This window comes from Eurosta solidaginis, chromosome 3 (genome assembly GCF_040869045.1).
Source record: "Eurosta solidaginis isolate ZX-2024a chromosome 3, ASM4086904v1, whole genome shotgun sequence".
NCBI lineage: Eukaryota > Metazoa > Arthropoda > Insecta > Diptera > Tephritidae > Eurosta > Eurosta solidaginis.
Window position 1 is genome coordinate 213,465,392 of NC_090321.1, and position 17,487 is coordinate 213,482,878.

A 17,487-nucleotide genomic window follows, 5' to 3' on the forward strand; every position below is an offset into this window, starting at 1 on the left:
GCGCAAGCCCTCAGAGATGGGAAATTCTCAAGGAAAAAACTAATTGCTCTTTGCACAGCATGTCACAAACACGATGGTCTGCTCGTGTGGATAGTGTGAAACCTTTCGCAACTCACATTCCCCAAATATTGAAAGCTATTGATGAAATCAAGCTATTGAATCTGAGTTCAGAAACAGAGAGGGATTTGAAAGGCATTGAAGCATATTTGGGGAAATTTGAGTGTATCCTGTTAGCCTCCATTTGACTCAAATTGGTGACGGTAATCAACCATCGAAATCTGGTACTGCAAGCTAGAAATGCCACACTGGACGTGGAAACAGAAAATATACGTAGCCTGATTGATGAGTTAAAGAAATTCAGGGATCAATGGTCGATCATACTTCAAGAATGTAAGATTCTGGCAGGGAGTATAGGAGTTGTGAATACGTTCGCAGAGAAAGAAGATAGATAAGAAAGCGCCAGTTCCATGAATTACCAGGCGAATCACCGATTCCGTAACTCAATTCAAACAGCAAGTTTTGTTCGTTCTTTTGGACTGCATGATTGGTAACATGACAAGACGTTTCGAAGCCGTAAATGACATTGCGAGTAAATTAAGTTTTTTGTGGAAGTATCGGGATCTGACGGAAGAAGAGCTCAGAGAAAAGGCAGCGGAATTCTGCACGATTTACTGCATCGATATTTCTACGGATCTAATAGATGAAATCATTCATCTCACAGCCATCCACTTAGCAATTTTGGGATGTGGTTCGCTGCCACCATTTCAACTTCTGAAAAAATTTCACGACTTGAAGATGGAAGTATTATTTCCTAACATCTGCATAGCATTAAGAATATTTTGCACACTTCCAGTCAGTGTAGCTGAAGGGGAGCGTTCTTTTAGTCTATTGTCTCGCGTGAAAAATTTCTTACGTTCTACTATGAGCCAAAATCGCTTGACAAGCCTTGAAACATCGGCTTTGGAGTCCACTCTTGCTCGCAGCATTAGTTTTGAACCGGTAATTTCTATATTCGCAGACCAAAGCACGGACGGTTCTCCTTGGCTGATTGAAGCTCCTAAAATGAACATATTTAGAAAAAGTTAATGTAAGCAAATCAAACAATGAAATCTAACATTTCATTTATGTAAGGGGTCCAGTAAATCTTATTTTATATCAAGGCGAATCTATACCAGGTGGTGGCAAAGCGAATTCATTCAATTCGCCGTGCAGGTGAATGTCAAGTCAAAAGAAAATTTTCATAGATTTCGATTAACTGACATTTTGTTGTACAAGGCTTAGTATGGAAGATTATCAAGAAGAAGCAATCAGCTGATGAGATAACACCACCTGGTACTGAATTCGCCTTGGTTTATATGAAATAAAACTGGCAATGTGAATTGAAAAATTTATGTATGTTATGTTATTTTTTTACTGGATTGAATTTATTTTTTAGGGGGACCCGTAAACGCGAATTGACCCAGGGGACCGGCTCGGCTCTCTGCGGTCCTGCGAATGATTGTTCAGCCAACTTGCATCTCAATACGCATAGAAACTTCAGCACTCTTCTAAACATTTGTTAATCAAATTCTTCTTTTATCTGCGCTTTAAAAAAAGATTTTCAAGGATTGATGAATTGTCCTTAAAAAAAATTATGCTAAAATACAACATATTAAAATACAATTTTCAATATTTGATTTAAGATGTTACCGAGTACGCAGTTTTCCATTTTCCTTTGAGTAACTATATGCAAGTTTCAACTCAAGGCGAATTCAGTACCAGGTGGTGTAATCCCATCAGCTAATCGCTTCCTTTTGATATTTTTCATACCACGCCTCGGTACAGAAATAATAAAAAAGTTAATCAAAATCAATTCTAACTTTCTTTTGACTTGACATTTTTCTGCACGGTGAATTGGGTTGAATTCGTTTTGCCACCACTTTTTATTATTATATATTGGCCTTGGTTTCAACTACTGTAAAATTGGGAAAACTTTGAGAATTTTTTATTTCCCCATTTTCTTTCATAAAACGAATCAATAAAGTAAATACACTGCAGAAAAATATCGATTGTTAAAAAGGTCTAACTTTTTATTGACTATTTAACGGGATTCTGCAAAGTACCTGAATTTGACTACAAAAAGCCAGCTATTTATTGGTTTTAAAGTCCTGCAGCGTGGCAACCAACTGAGAAAAAAAGATTGAAATATTTATCTTCTGTGTCCTTTCTTCAGGCTTGATAAAAAGAAATCGATAGCTCATTTATATCTAGTCAGCAAAAGCCGATAACAGCATTTCAGCCATTATAATGGAGAACTCGTCGAAAAGAAATTAATAACACGCATGCAATCCGCCTGTAACAAACACACAATGTCCGGTTCCGAATTAGCCTTTGGATTTGGCTTCGGTTGCGACTTTTCCCTCCTCACCCCTCATTTTGTTTCTCTCCTTTACTTGCTTTGCCTTGGTTTGCTATCTAATTTCGCTCATATCAACTATATCGCGTATATTATTTGCACTCAACTGCGTAGTGATAACACTCACGCCTACATTCTGTACTCCCTCATATAGCATACCACTTTAAAAGACTATGCTCATCTAAGATCTTTTTTTAGAACATTAAACTATCCACAAATAAAGCAGAAAAAATTGGCGATATTTTTAGAGATAAGACGGCATCTTTTGATGTGAAGATCCTATATATGAAGGATATATTCTCAAGGTGCTTGGCCTCAAAACTTTTCGTGGAATATTAAAAAAAGCTATGGTTTGTTTTGAACCACCATAATGTTCATGTATAACGAACTGTGCAAAAAAAAAGACTGTTGGTCTGTCAAATAGCTGACATACCCAATGTTAATCTAATAGTAAGATCAGTATTAGTAGCACATTGACATTCCGTTTTAGTTGTATCTAATAAAAGTATTTATGCACTTGTGAATTTATATACTTTTTATTTTTTGCGCACCTTTGATTGTAAATATACTCGATATGAAATTTCGATTACATCATTCTATATGTCGCACCCAGATAATGAAGTGATAAGATTACGCTCGCATGTAAACTTTGTTGTCGTTTTTTCAAAAAATTAAAATGTTGTATAACATATTGTGATGAATATGTAAGGAAACCCTTAGGGTAAGTGTTGCTTGACCCTAAAGGCAAGCAATGCTTATTAAACACAACCAACATTCACAATGAGGGTTACCTGTCAAAATCAAGGAAGCCAGTACTTTAATATATAAGTATATATTAGATTCTCGCTTTGCAATTAAATAAAAAGACTTTACAGTATAATAAGTGAAGTGTAACATTAATTTTTATTGAAATCGGTATTTTCGTGAATATAATAAAACAGTATCATGTGCCTTACTCAAGCAGCATTAAAGCGGTTATCTTGCCTCATCATCACGCCAGGAAAAAGGCGTTTCGGGCGAGAATTGGTGTCCACCACTATCAACATATATATGACCACGATGATCATCTTACAAATATTAGCATAACTATGTTGCTAGTAAATAATCACAACAACAAATAAAGTAAGCAACCAAACTTATGTACATGCACACACATAACTAACAGCTCGAAGTAAAGAGATGTCTCACATACACATATGTAGTCATAAGCTAAGAGCAAAAGTTGCTACTCACACATACACACGCATATCGCTAGTAGAAGAGCATAAACTACAAATATACATGTATATAGCTGATAACCAAGCACGATATGCAATTGTTCTAGAGCTGTTCGCGAAATGACTAGACCTTAGGAGCAATGGGTGAACGAGAAAATCGAGAGTATAAAAGCAGCGCAAGCTGAGAATCAGTTTGATTTAAACACGCTATTAGTTATGAAGTGAAGTATAAATAAAGACCAGTTTGCAATACTGAATATTTGAGTTATTTATTCAACAGTTTAGCAATTAGAACGTTACCAGAAGGTGCATAATTATCAGGAACTCTCAAAATTTGTTACAATATGTTTATGGGCATGGCCTAATGCAGCATAAAGGGCGCAGGAGGGGAGTCTTTAAATCATCAAAATGATTGCAGAAATAATTTTTAATGGCGTTTTCTCTCCTGAAAGTAATGTCGCCCTGTTAGTTCTTCTCGGCTTTTCGTAAGTTTGCGTCAATATTTCACAAAATATTTCCCACTGAATAAGAAAATCGGTAGCATTATCTTTAAAGTCAGACTTTTTTTAGAGCGCAATGTAATCTGGTTTAAAAGTAAGAATTTACAAGTTTGACATAAGGGCAACATTCTTTACAGAAAAAAATGTCACAAGATTAAATGTACTTTTAAGCTAGAGAGGACGCTTGAAATTAAGGTTAACGCTTTTTAAAAGTCTCACCCCTTCAGCGCTAATACCACAAAGTCCCGAGCGGAGACAGTCGAGTTGTTACTCGCACAGGGATACTCGAAAAACTCAATCTTTTTGAACCCTATCCAAATATTATACTAGATTTAAGATATCACATATATAATTAAAGATATGCCGCAAAAGGCCAAGCGTAAGGCTAAGGATTAACTTTTATCGAGTGCTTGGCTGTTATATGGATATTAAATCAAAAGGATATAAAGATTTCAATTCATTTTTAAATATATAAAACAAACAAGTAAAGGTGTCTAAGTTCGGGTGTAACCGAACATTATATACTCAGCGTGATCTTAGTTGTACAATTCATTTCAGATAAATTACTTTTCTACATAACACGTGGCACCGCCCGTTTAAAAAAAAATGTCTCCCCATTTCCTCTCAAAATAAAACTTGATAAGTGAAATATCATTGATTCAAAACATTTTTTTGCTAAGTTATAGCAACGACCCTTTTAAACTTGTTTTATATCTAAGTTACCGTGGTCTTTAACCGATCCCGTCCATTTTTACTAGAAATACTTTCTGCTATAAGGAAAATATGTGCACACAATTTCATTACGATAACTATGTTAATTTTCTTCGAGTTATGGCTCCCGAAATATAGAAAATTGCTTAGTCATAAAAGGGGCGGTGCCACGCCCATTTTCAAAAATTTTAGTGTTTTCCAATTTAATGTTGTAATTCAATTTAGAAAGTATAATTCTATTGATACAAAGCTCTTTTCGCTATAATATAGCTTATTATTTTCGTCTACGACTATTTTAAAAATCTTTTATATAAAAGTGGGCGTGGTCTTTAACCGATCTCGTCCATTTTCTTCTAGAAATATTTCCTGTTGTAGGGAATATTTTTGTACCCAATTTTATTACGATCCTTTAATTTTTCTTCGAGTTATGGCTCCCGAAACATAGAAAATTGCTTAGTCATAAAAGGAGTGGTGCCACGCCTATTTTTTTTAATTTGAAATTTTTCCTATTTTTTGTCATAAGTCCACTTGGGAAATGAAATATCATTGATATAAAGCTCTTTTTTGCAAAGATATACCTTATTTTATACGTCGACGATCCTTTTAAAAATCCTTTATTTAAAAGTGGGCGTGGTCCTTAACCGATTTCGTTAATTTTTCTTCAAAGCATTCCTTATAGCAAAGGCAACTTCTCTGCCGAATTTTGTTACGATAGCTTTAACGATTTTTGACTTATGATTAATAATATTTGTAAAATTTATTTTATCACAAGTGGGCGGTGCCACGCCCATTAAAATTTTTGTTTTAATTTTTATCAAGAGTCTCAATATCAGTCCACACGTCAAATTTCAACGTTCTAGGTGTATTATTTACTAAATAATCAGGTTTTTTGTGTTTTCAAAAATGTTATATATATAAAAAGTGGGCGTGGTTATCATCCGATTTTGCTCATTTTCAATACCAATCTATTCTGGGTTCAGATAGGGTCGTATATTAGATAAAGATATCTCAATATTTACTCAAGTTATCGTGTTAACGGACAGACGGACGGACGGACGGACATGGCTAAATCAAATTTTTTTTCGATACTGATGATTCTGATATATGGAAGTCTATATCTATCTCGATTCCTTTATACCTGTACAACCAACCGTTATCCAATCAAAGTTAATATGTGTGCAAAGCACGCCGAATATAAAAACACGCACTGAAGGAAAGCTCTTTCCAACTCACCTGTGCCGGAGCTATCAAACAACTTTTTTCTATTTTGAAAGTTAAAGTAACTATCATAAAACAGATATCCCTGAAGAAGGCGCACTGACGTTAAAACGCGTAGAAGCGTAAAAAGAGAATGAAGAAATTATATTTATCGGTCTAAAAGCTTCCAGCACAACAACAAAAAATTAACAAATGGGCAAAAGTGAAGAATAAAAATTTTTCTTTAGGCTAGTAAAAACTATGGAACTATAAATTTTTGTTTGTAAAATCTAAGCCTATTCCGACTGGCAATGAATATTATATTTGCATAGGGATAGGAAAAAGCAGAGGTAGTAGGCGTTTAAACGGTTAAGCGCCAATTAAGTAAGTAAGTAAGTAGAGATTTACTTTATTGAAAAAAAATATTAAAATAATTCTAAAAAGCAATGTCATAGACAAGATTAGCTTAGGTCTAAAATAGACGCCAAAGACTAGGCTTCTAAAGTTGAAACGTAAAATAATATAGCCAAAGATAATATGTAACAGAGGAAACTTTAAAACGATCACGTGAGCTATGAGAACAACGTCGTCGGTTGCACTGTGTGCCCTCGTGCACACCTATTAGATCTAGAAGCAGTAAGTAGCATGGGTCCTAGAAAGCTTCTCGTAATTGCCAGTATAACGAAGTTACTTTGAAACAATATTCGTGGTTTCTGAAATAGTTTTTTAGTTTTATCGTTAAGCCAATTTCTGGTAACACTGTGGGTTCGATCAGTATTGTGAGGTTCTCACGCACCAGCCATTTCAACCTAATTTAACCGCCCATCTCCAAATTAGTTACAGAAGCCCTATCCCAGCTGAAAAAATATTGAAACTTTGTTGAGATAGAGCTTTTTTGAAAGAGCGTTTTTTTTTGCTAAATTCGATGGGTTTGATAATAACGTCGCAGATTTATATTGAATCTGTTCGCATGCTAAACATACATTGGTTCGTTGCCTTAACTAAGCAGAACTGCTTACTTACCAAATCTTGAAATGAAGAAATAAATTGACAATAAAATTTATGAAGCGTAAGTATTCACAAATTTAATGTCGAATTACATTGAACTTATGATAATCACATTTTTGAAGAGAGAAGCACTACACCCAAGTTGGCTTGAGCTGACAACAAAAGGAAGCGTGTAAAAGGACGATGCAAACAGCTACACCATTTATCTGTTTTTTTTACATGCAGATTTGTTTAAGTTTCAATCCAATGGTCCCGAAAACGCAAATCTATGAATCCCGTACGATTTAATCTGAATCGAAATTTCATACCGGAACCGACAAATACGAAAAATCTAATAGCACTTAAAACAAAAGTAAAAGTAATAGGGTGGCATAAGGGCGACTGGCCTTTTGACCACTTTAGTTGACCAAATGAGATCCTTGCTGAGAAAGGACGAACTTACTCAACTGCGGTGCTCCTTTTCCTAATTCTGGTTTAATTTAAGTGAAAAATCGGATTGAAAGCTGGGCGGTTGAGAAATCTATCTTGCGGAGGTTTTTTGGTTTTTGTGCTGATTTTATATTGCTATACTTGGTTATGGTCATTTTTCTAAAAAGGTCATAATATTAAACTGAATTTTCCCAAATAGGCATAAAGTCAAACTAAGAAAGGTCATTAAGTCAACTTACCTTATGACAATTTGAAGTAGTTATAAGATCAATTGATCTTATGGTCATTTGAAGTGATCGTAATGTTAATAGATCTTTTAGCGATTGACCTTATGTCACCCCACACCATACTTTGGTTTCATCGCGTATCCTTTGGGGCTGTGATGTCTTGCTTTGGTCTCATTTGGAGAGAGCGGGGAAAAGCGCCATCGTCACCTTAAAAGAGTGTTCTTATCCGAGGATTTCAGTTCATTTTTATTGGCAGTGGCTTGAGTGCAGGAAGATGCAAAATTTGCTCACACCCCGGCCTACTATGCATGTATTAATCTAGAGTAAAGCGAAATTGCTGGATATAATTCTGTGTTCCAAAGCCTCAATATTTCGAAAAGTATTTCGGGACTGTATGCTCTAATGTACTACGAACGTATGGTAATTTTGAATGGAGGCTTGGGCAAATGGCACTACGTCCTTCTGAATATACTAACATTTCTGTAAAGCCAGACTATAAAATTTGATGATTTTCATATCCTGCATAAGTCTTTGAAGTACTTGTGCATGTGAATCGGATGACATTTGAAAAAAACACAGTTTCAATGGGCTCTTAGACATTGAAAATAATATCATCAATTTTATCAATACATGTGTACACATACATATACAAATGTGTGGAAATCTCTGGCAATGGAAGGAATATGAGATGCTTACATTTGGAAAGATTGCGAGGAGGACAATTTTATAGACGACTTGTAAGGATCTATGCAACGACTGTAGAAATATTTTTGCATATAATGTGCTTTACGCTCTTCCAATAAGTCAGAACTATTTTTAAACTCAGCTGTGCCTCACACATTAGTTCACCTCTACCTACGTTTTGAATTGTCAAGATCGACAACCGCACACATGGATAGCAAGATTTTGCCTTAAATTTCATAGAAAATTTAAGAAATAAGGGATAAGTTGCCAAAGATGGGAGAACCTCTTGAAGCAGCACATACACTAATTGTTCCAATCAGATTGGGTGAAATAAAAAGAAGGAAAGATTTGCACACAATTAGCTAAGTAGGACAAGTAGGTGCAGTGAAATAACTCCAAAGCAATAACTCCCAAAAAAGAAATGAAATAACTCCCAAATATTTTCCATACAAATCGGGACTTATTTCATTATGAAATAGCTCCCAATTCATTGGGACTTATTTCATAATTTTTGCTGGTAAATATTTCATACTGAAATAACTCCCAAATGAAATAATTCCCAATAAAATTTCTATGGGAGTTATTTCATAATTTTTGAGATTGGGAGTTATTTCATTTTTATTGGGAGTTATTTCCTTTTCTTAAAAATACAATTTTATCAAACTTTGACGTTCTTCTAACAGTTTCTATAACTGTTGAGAAGGAAATATTTTCAATAACTTTGGACTTACTTTGCACGGGCACCGCCGGGATGCTGCGCGGCGCGTTACGCCCGGTCGCGCCGGCACCGCGCCGCCCACCACCTTCCTCACCCATTTTTATATATTAATTAATAAGGTACCAAAATAATTTCGTGTTACTTTTACTAGGTTTTTCCATTATTTTTTTATTTTGACAAATAAAATGTCAACAAAATGCTATACACATTTATTCAACTACATAAATTCAAATCTTTTGAACTTAAATGGTGCGACCTTCATCGCCGATTATGAAGCGAGCCTAAAAAATACCTCATTTTTAGATTCAAAATTGTACGGCTGTTGGTTCCATTTTTGCCATGCGGTACGACGCCAAATAACTGCAAAGCATAAAACACTTGCTCAACTGATTCGACAAAACATTAAGGCGTCATTGGAATACCACAAGCTTTTGTCCTTCCTCTGTTGCCCGCCGAGCATATAGTGGCCACATTTCTAAAAATTAAGGACGATATTGGAAACCTCGAGCGTCATTTCCAGTTTGCAAGCTTTTTGGAATATTTCGAGAAACAATGACTAAAGAAGGTAAGCTCTATTAAAGAAATCTCGGTAAAAGTCTAGCTGAGGGGTCGACTGCTAATACGTTACCAAATCGAGAGAGGTGTCAAAAGACGCGTAATCACCCCGACAACAATAATCCGAAGGCGGAAAAGGAAAATTTTATACCGTTCAAAAGATATTAACGAAAAACCGAAAAATGAACCGCGGATCCCTGCGAAACTGGGGGTGGAATCTATAGTATTTTTTCGCAGAACACCTTTTTGCGATGGCGGCCTTCGGCCGCGCTTATAAAAAATTACCTGGGCTACGCCATGCCAAGTCCGGGTGTGTGGTATAACCGTGGCTACCGCCACGGAGATGTCTTTCTGCGTACAAATTTTTTTCAGTGCACAACAACATTACAACAACCACATGAAAATTGCCAACTTCAACTGCAAATATCTCCGGACACAGATAAAATTTTTATTTTCTGCCTTCGGATTATTGTTGTCGAGGACAAAACGCGTCTTTTGACACTTCTTTCGATATGGACACGTATTAGCAGTCGACCCCTCAACTAGACTTTTACCGAAATCTCATACAATTTTTGCGTATAGTTTCTTGTTGGTTTTTTTTTTTTTTTTGCTTTTTATTTATATCGAATAAAGATTGGACAAGATGGAATGTCAGTCTTTGCGACAACAACACGGATGACATCGGCCATCGAGGGATATAATGGCGCGCTGGCAAAAATGATACCAAAACGGGGAAACTTTTATAAATTTATCAAAATTTTGCAAACAGAGGAGTTCAATATGTCCCGAAATTTCGGAATGCTGGCTAATAGTAGTGGAGCTTTGGGAAAAATTTAAAAAAGACGGAAATTTATTGAAAAAGCTGAACTGATTGAGAACGCCAACGAAAATCTACGTTTTGGGATCATAACAGCTACTGCGTTTGTTAATCGAATGATGTATACAAAAAATAAAATTGTCAGTGAAATGGAGCCAGAAGAAGATTTTTTTGAAGATTACCCGTATCTTGAAGAAGAGGAGGAGGAAGAACAAGATTCCGCATCAAAGCCCTCAGATATACCGCGCTCTCAAATTTTATGCGTAATTTGTTTCGAGCTTGAGCCCAATGTACTATTGATGCCGTGCAAACATTTAAAAATATGCAACGCTTTTGTTCTAATGCTGCAAGCTAAGAGTATTTCCGAAGGACTAGAAAGCTTTTACTGTCCAATTTGCCGTGAAAAGGTCGACGATACTATTCAAGTTTTCTTGTAATTGTAACTTTTACATATGTACATAATAGTTTGCTGTATTCTTCAAATCTCATTTTAACTGATTATTTAGTATAAAGATACCATTTCAAATTTTGATTTGGACTTTATTTCATTTTTTTTGGGACTTATTTCATTTGGGAGTTATTTCATTTTTTTTGGGACTTGTGGTTTCATTATGAAATAACTGGCAAATATTGAGAGTTATTTCACTTCCTCCTTTGGGAGTTATTTCATTTATTGAAGTTGGCAGTTATTTCATTTTTATTGGGACTTATTTCGTTGGGAGTTATTTCAAGGGAATTATTTCATTTGGGAGTTATTTCGCTGCACCGGACAAGTAAGGAACTAACTAAACGTGTTGAGAGAAGGCGATACAACTGATAGACGCGAGTCTCTATTTTGCTATCATGTTCAGTCCAAAGAAGCAGTTGTTGGCACTATCACTTTTACTCCCACACCCACCTACACTCCTACTCCTACTCCTTTTCCAACAACCAATATCACTCCATCTTTGGGAGGGGGGATTGCTTTGATGCATCACACCCACATTAACAACTTTGGGGTGAGGATTGCTATTTTTTAGCCATATTGAGAACATCGGACCCAATTTATGTATCACCCATTATGTAATCCACAACTATTCCTGAAAAAAAACTGCTATAACTCTCAAAGCAACCACTTGAGAAAATAAAAAAGTTGGGTATATGTTAGAAGGATAGTTACCACAAGAACTCAGCTTATTATTTATCAACAGAAAATAAGTCTCACGTAGTCAGGACAAATAAACATACATGTGTATGTATGTGTATGGTATGAATAACAAACTCAACTCAGCGACATGCACGTCACCAAATCAATAATCAACAATGAAATTAAATTATTTCTTAAACAATAAATGAAAAATAAATGCATACAGTTGCGCAAGCGAAAATAGCATTGAAATTTTTTCAGCAAGATTTCATCGATTATATTTTTGATAAAAAAAATTCCATGAATTGCTTAAATGAAACCTTGCAACCCAATTTTAAAAACGCTTTCGAAAAATTTCGAAAGTTCAAAATAATGACTTCAAATTCTTTATTCGAGTGAACATAGCTTTTTCGAGTATACAGTTTTGTTGCCAAATCAACTATATTCTAGCAAGAGACAGTTTATTTGTCTCTACTTTAGATTTATTACCATATGAACAGAATGAAAAACTATGTAAAAACCCCATCGAATTTTCAAAAATCAATGCCAATTTTGAGGAACGAATAAATTGTGTTTTGTGGGATCTACAAAACTGCATACCCAGAAAATAATAAAATAATCGGTAATTCTCGAAATTTTTCGAAAATCTTTTGATTACATAGTAAATGAAACATTTTCTTAAACTACACCCTGTAAACATTCGGAATCAAAATAGTTTAATAAAAGACACCTTAACCGGAGCGCTTTCACACATTATGTGCACGTTTATGAGCCTGAAATGAGTGCATTTCCTTTCTTGCAATGTTCGTTCGACATAAGCGCTATTTCATACATTATGTAAGCCTATGTAAATAGTAGCCAGATCAAACTTCTTAATTGGAGTCCAATCAAATTCCTATTATGCTCATAAGTGTCTCATAATTTTCTTCCTACATGACCCTTTTTGGAACCATTTGCGTGCATTATCAAAAAGTCCTGTTCAAGTGCAATCTGTCGGAATCGTTCGGAGTTTCCTCCGGCGTACCCCATGGAAGTCATCTAGGCCCTTTCCTCTTTGCCCTTTTCATTAATGACTTGCCACAGACAATATTATATTCCCATACTATAATGTATGCGGATTATGTAAAACTTTGCTACACTTACTGTCCTACCGATTTGAGTTCCTTGGATCTTCTTCAGGCCGACTTAGACTCGTTCCAATGTTGGTGCACAACAAATTTACTAGCTTTGAATTGCTCTAAATGTAAGCATATGACATTTCACCGAGTGAAGCCAGCATTGAAGTCTTATGTAATAGATGGTACGCCTTTGGAGCGTATATATATTGCAAATGATCTAGGTGTCCTTTTTGATCCGAAATTGAATTTTAACATGCATATTTCATCTATAGCCAACAAAGCGTTGGGTTTACTTGGATTTGTTAAAAGATGTGCTAAAGAGTTCGATGATCCGTACCTCACTAAGGTTCTTTACACATCGCTGGCTCGTCCAATACTCATGCGTTTGGTCCCCTGTTTCTCAAAAGCATATAAAGCGTCTTGAGTCAGTTCAAAAGCAATTTTTGATATTTGCATTGCGCGGCCTAAATTGGGACTCAAGTCTCCACCTTCCTCCATACAGAAATAGACTTTTTCTTATTAACTTACTCACCCTGGAAAATCGGAGAATATTACTGGGGGTATTGTTCATCCATAAGCTCATTATTGGAGAAATTCATTCTGCCGACCTCCTCAGCCGCTTGTTTTTTGCGGTTTCCCCTAGAGTATCCAGACACTACGTTCCTTTCTATTTACCCCTTTGTCAACGAAACTTTGCTAAAAATAATCCTCTTCTTATCTGGTGCGCGCACTACAATGACTTGTATAGCTGTATCAGACTTGAATGTACTTTTGCCACTATACGTAATGCAATACTTGCCTATCTAATTTAAGAGATACAAGCTAATTTAATTTGCCGGCATTTTATTCCTTCCATAAAAAACAGGAACTATCTCGCTTAAGGATGGAGGAACATTTATCAACATGTATCATTAAGAAGGAACAAGACAGTACTGTGTTGATTGGAATCTGGTGCATTCCAACAACGTAAAAAACATGCTTTTTCATGAGTCACTGACCGGAATCGTATGCATTCCGGCAGTATAATCTCATGGGTCAGGCATCGAGCTGATTGGAATCCGGTGCATTCCAACCACACAGGTCATGTTACTTTTTTATGCCTTGTGATGGCGTATCCTCATTACACTACTCTTAGCACGGCCGGATTCCCATGACATGCTGATTGGAATCTTGTTGCATTCCAAAAGGAAGATTGGAATCCACTGCATTCCGAAATCATGCTGAGCGGAATCTGATGCATTCCGCCAGTATAAGATTCCGGCATAAGATCTTATTTCTGCTCATATTTCTTATTATTATTATATTCTGAAATTAAAGAGTAATGTTCATTAATATTTCTTTGTTTGTAATATAACATTGTTGAAATCTCGAAATATCTTAAATTTTATCTTTTGAGTTGCATATTTATATATCTTTTATATTATGCAGTCGACCATAGTTTGTCGTCTACTTTAAATAATAAATAAATAAAATAAATAAATAATAGGGATTAACATTTCCGCGTTCAGGGAAGATTTTTGACGCTATGAGTTTACTGGGATGCACATTGGGAAGCCTGGTTGAAAGGCATGATATTTGGAATGGAGTACCTTAAAGGTGAAGCAAACTGACGTAAGCGCTAATCGAAGGCTTTCGAAGGCTCGGCACACCAACTGGAGTACATCGCAGATGCAATTTGTTGTTGCTATCAAACAAGCGTCCTTGATAGAAAAGCGTCCATAAAAATTTTCAAAAAGAACATCAGAAACGATACGATTATACTTAAATTTAATTTGAACGAAAATGTGTCCAAAATAAAATATGAATGTCCGTTCAGAAGCTGTTCTGTTTGCTAAACACTCTTGCCAAACGGTTCAAATTTTAAATCATATCGGAGCCATAAAAACATTTCTGAGACCCATTTTTTCACATATTTTGGAATCGTATCGGATTCTTAAATTATGAGTACTTGAGAGGTAGAAAATAAAAAAATAGGAAATGAACCCATGAAATTCGCTAAAAATCGTCACTGCTCTTTTCGTGTTCGCAACTGTATGTACTTACATTTTTACAATTCCATATTCTAAGCAAATAAATTTACAGTACAGACAAAATAATTTAGTGTGCTAAAATTTCAGATATTTATCCTACACATCCTTTGCCTAATTTCATTTACATGAAAGGAATAAAAATTTGTCTTCAAATCTACATATAATTTGTTCACACAATTGTTGAATGCATAGTCATAAATAGTTGCAGTCTCGCCATATTCCCCATAAATATGAAGAGGACACAGTTCAGTTAAGATCGGCTAGTATATTCTACCCTTGTACGAACAATTTGTGTAAATCTTTGCCTTTAAGTAATTATTTATTTATTTATTTACTAGAATATCCGGCAGACGTTGTCCCGCCCTAAATTTGGCCTATCTGCATACATTTTAATAAGCTTTTTCCGTATGACTCTGCCCTCCCCCCTCTTCACTTTTTCCTAATCCTAATCCTCCTCCATCCGTCTTTTTCGTCTATGTCCATCTTCGTCTCATTCTATCTCTATCTCTTTCTCAATCTCCTTCTTCTTCTCTCTTTTCTCTTCTCTCAATTTCTTCTCATTCTTCTGCATCCCCTATTGCCTGTCCCAGAGGGTGGTATGTATTTTATTCCAGTCCCAGTCCCAGTCCCACTCCGAGTCTCAGTCCCAGTCCTAGTCGTAATCCCAGTCCCAGTCCGTCTCTGGATAATATATTACTCTGTACTAAAGCACTCATCAACAGTTTTCATTTGATATCCATATTGTATAAACACTGTCTAGGCATTCACAGGCCCACGTTTTGGCCTATATCTCGAGACCCTAGCCACCCAGGGGTATGAAAATTACCCTCTACACAACTAAAGACTCCCCTGAATTAAAAAAAATTTCATAGTACTTCTAAATCGCGGGCTTTTTTTTAACAGTTTTTGTTTTGGAGGGAAGTGAGTTCCATAGACAGATTGTACTGACAAAGAATTTTCTGAGGATGTTGTGTATTTAAAATTAGAGACCAATAGATTTATGGTCCGAGTGGACTGACACAAATTAGTTTTTCAAATAAGTAAGGGGGATTTTTGGAATAAATTAGCGTATGCAAAAAGCATAGATTTCTAAGTTTTAAGAAGTTATTAACATCACTTCCGAGAATTTGTTCGGCATATGAAGAGATATGATCAAATTTCTTTTTAGAAAAAATGAAACGGGCAGCATTGTTTAAGACAAGCTGCAATTTATTATGTGAAGACGAATCAAGATTACCGTATTTAAGTTCCCCATACAAAATTTGACGAATTATAAGAGATTTGGCGGCCACCGTGGTGTGATGGTAGCGTGCTCCGCCTATCACACCGTATGCCCTGGGTTCAACTCCCGGGCAAAGCAACATCAAAATTTTAGAAATAAGATTTTTCAATTAGAAGAAAATTTTTCTAAGCGGGGTCGCCCCTCGGCAGTGTCTGGCAAGCGCTCCGATTGTATTTCTGCCATGAAAAGCTCTCAGTGAAAACTCATCTGCCTTGCAGATGCGGTTCGGAGTCGGCATAAAACATGTAGGTCCCGTCCGGCCAATTTGTAGGGAAAAATCAAGAGGAGCACGACGCAAATTGGAAGAGAAGCTCGGCCTTAGATCTCTTTGGAGGTTATCGCGCCTTGCATTTATTTTTTATTTTATAAGAGATTTGACCAGCTTCATTTTTGTTTCACGTGGTAGTAAATAGGCAGTTCTGTACAAATTTCAAAGCGTATTATATATTTTACCGACCATAAGGTTAACATGGTCAACAAAAGTTAATCTACAGTTAATTCTGAAGCCTAAATTGGTGACCACGTCTTGGAATAATATTTTGTCTTCATTAAGTGTAATTTTAGGAAGGCTGTCAAGTCACATGTTGCGCTCGATATTGCTAGCGCCTTAGATTTCGTTGCATTCAAATATAACTTATTTCTCCGAGCCCAATGTCCTATGCGTTATAATTCTTTATTCAGCCTGACGAACAAGTCTTCGGTAAGCACAATAGGGCGTGACAAGTACATTTGTGTGTCGCCGGCGTAAAGATCTATTTTGGCATTTTGGCAACAAGGAACTATGTCGTTAATAAAAAGTGTAAACAATATTGGACCCAAAATAGATCCTTGTGGGACACCAGATGTTTTAAGCTTTAAGTTTGAGACATTATCACCGCATTGAACTTGCTGAAGTCGAGCTGTGAGGTAGTTTTGGACTAGCTTTATATCATACGAGCTGAAGTTATAGTTTATTTCCAGCTTATGATGAAGTATTCTGAAGTCAGCTGTGTCAAAAGCTCGTGAGAAATCTATAATTACAAGTACTGTAAGTTCATTACGGTCATAGGCAGGGCGTATGTCTTCAAGAATCTTAAGCATGGCAGTAGCACAACTATGTCCTCTCCTGAATCCCGACTGGACCCCAGATAGTAAGTTATTATTATATATATAATCAATTATCTGCTTAGCTAGTAGCTTCTTATAAACCTTAGGCAAGGCTGGCATCAGGCTAATTTGTCTAAGCTCTTTGGAAGAACATGGAGACTTAACTTTAGGAATAGGGATAATACTAGCTATTTTCCATTGACTTGGAAACTCACCGGACATAATTGAAAAGTTAAATATATGTGTTAGTGAAGCTGTAACATATGGAAGTATAAGTTTAATAAATCGTATACTGATGCCATCGACTTCAACGGAATTAGACTTAACGCCAAATATAGCATCCAAAACATCACTTTCAGTTACAACTGAGAAGTCAAAAACATCAGT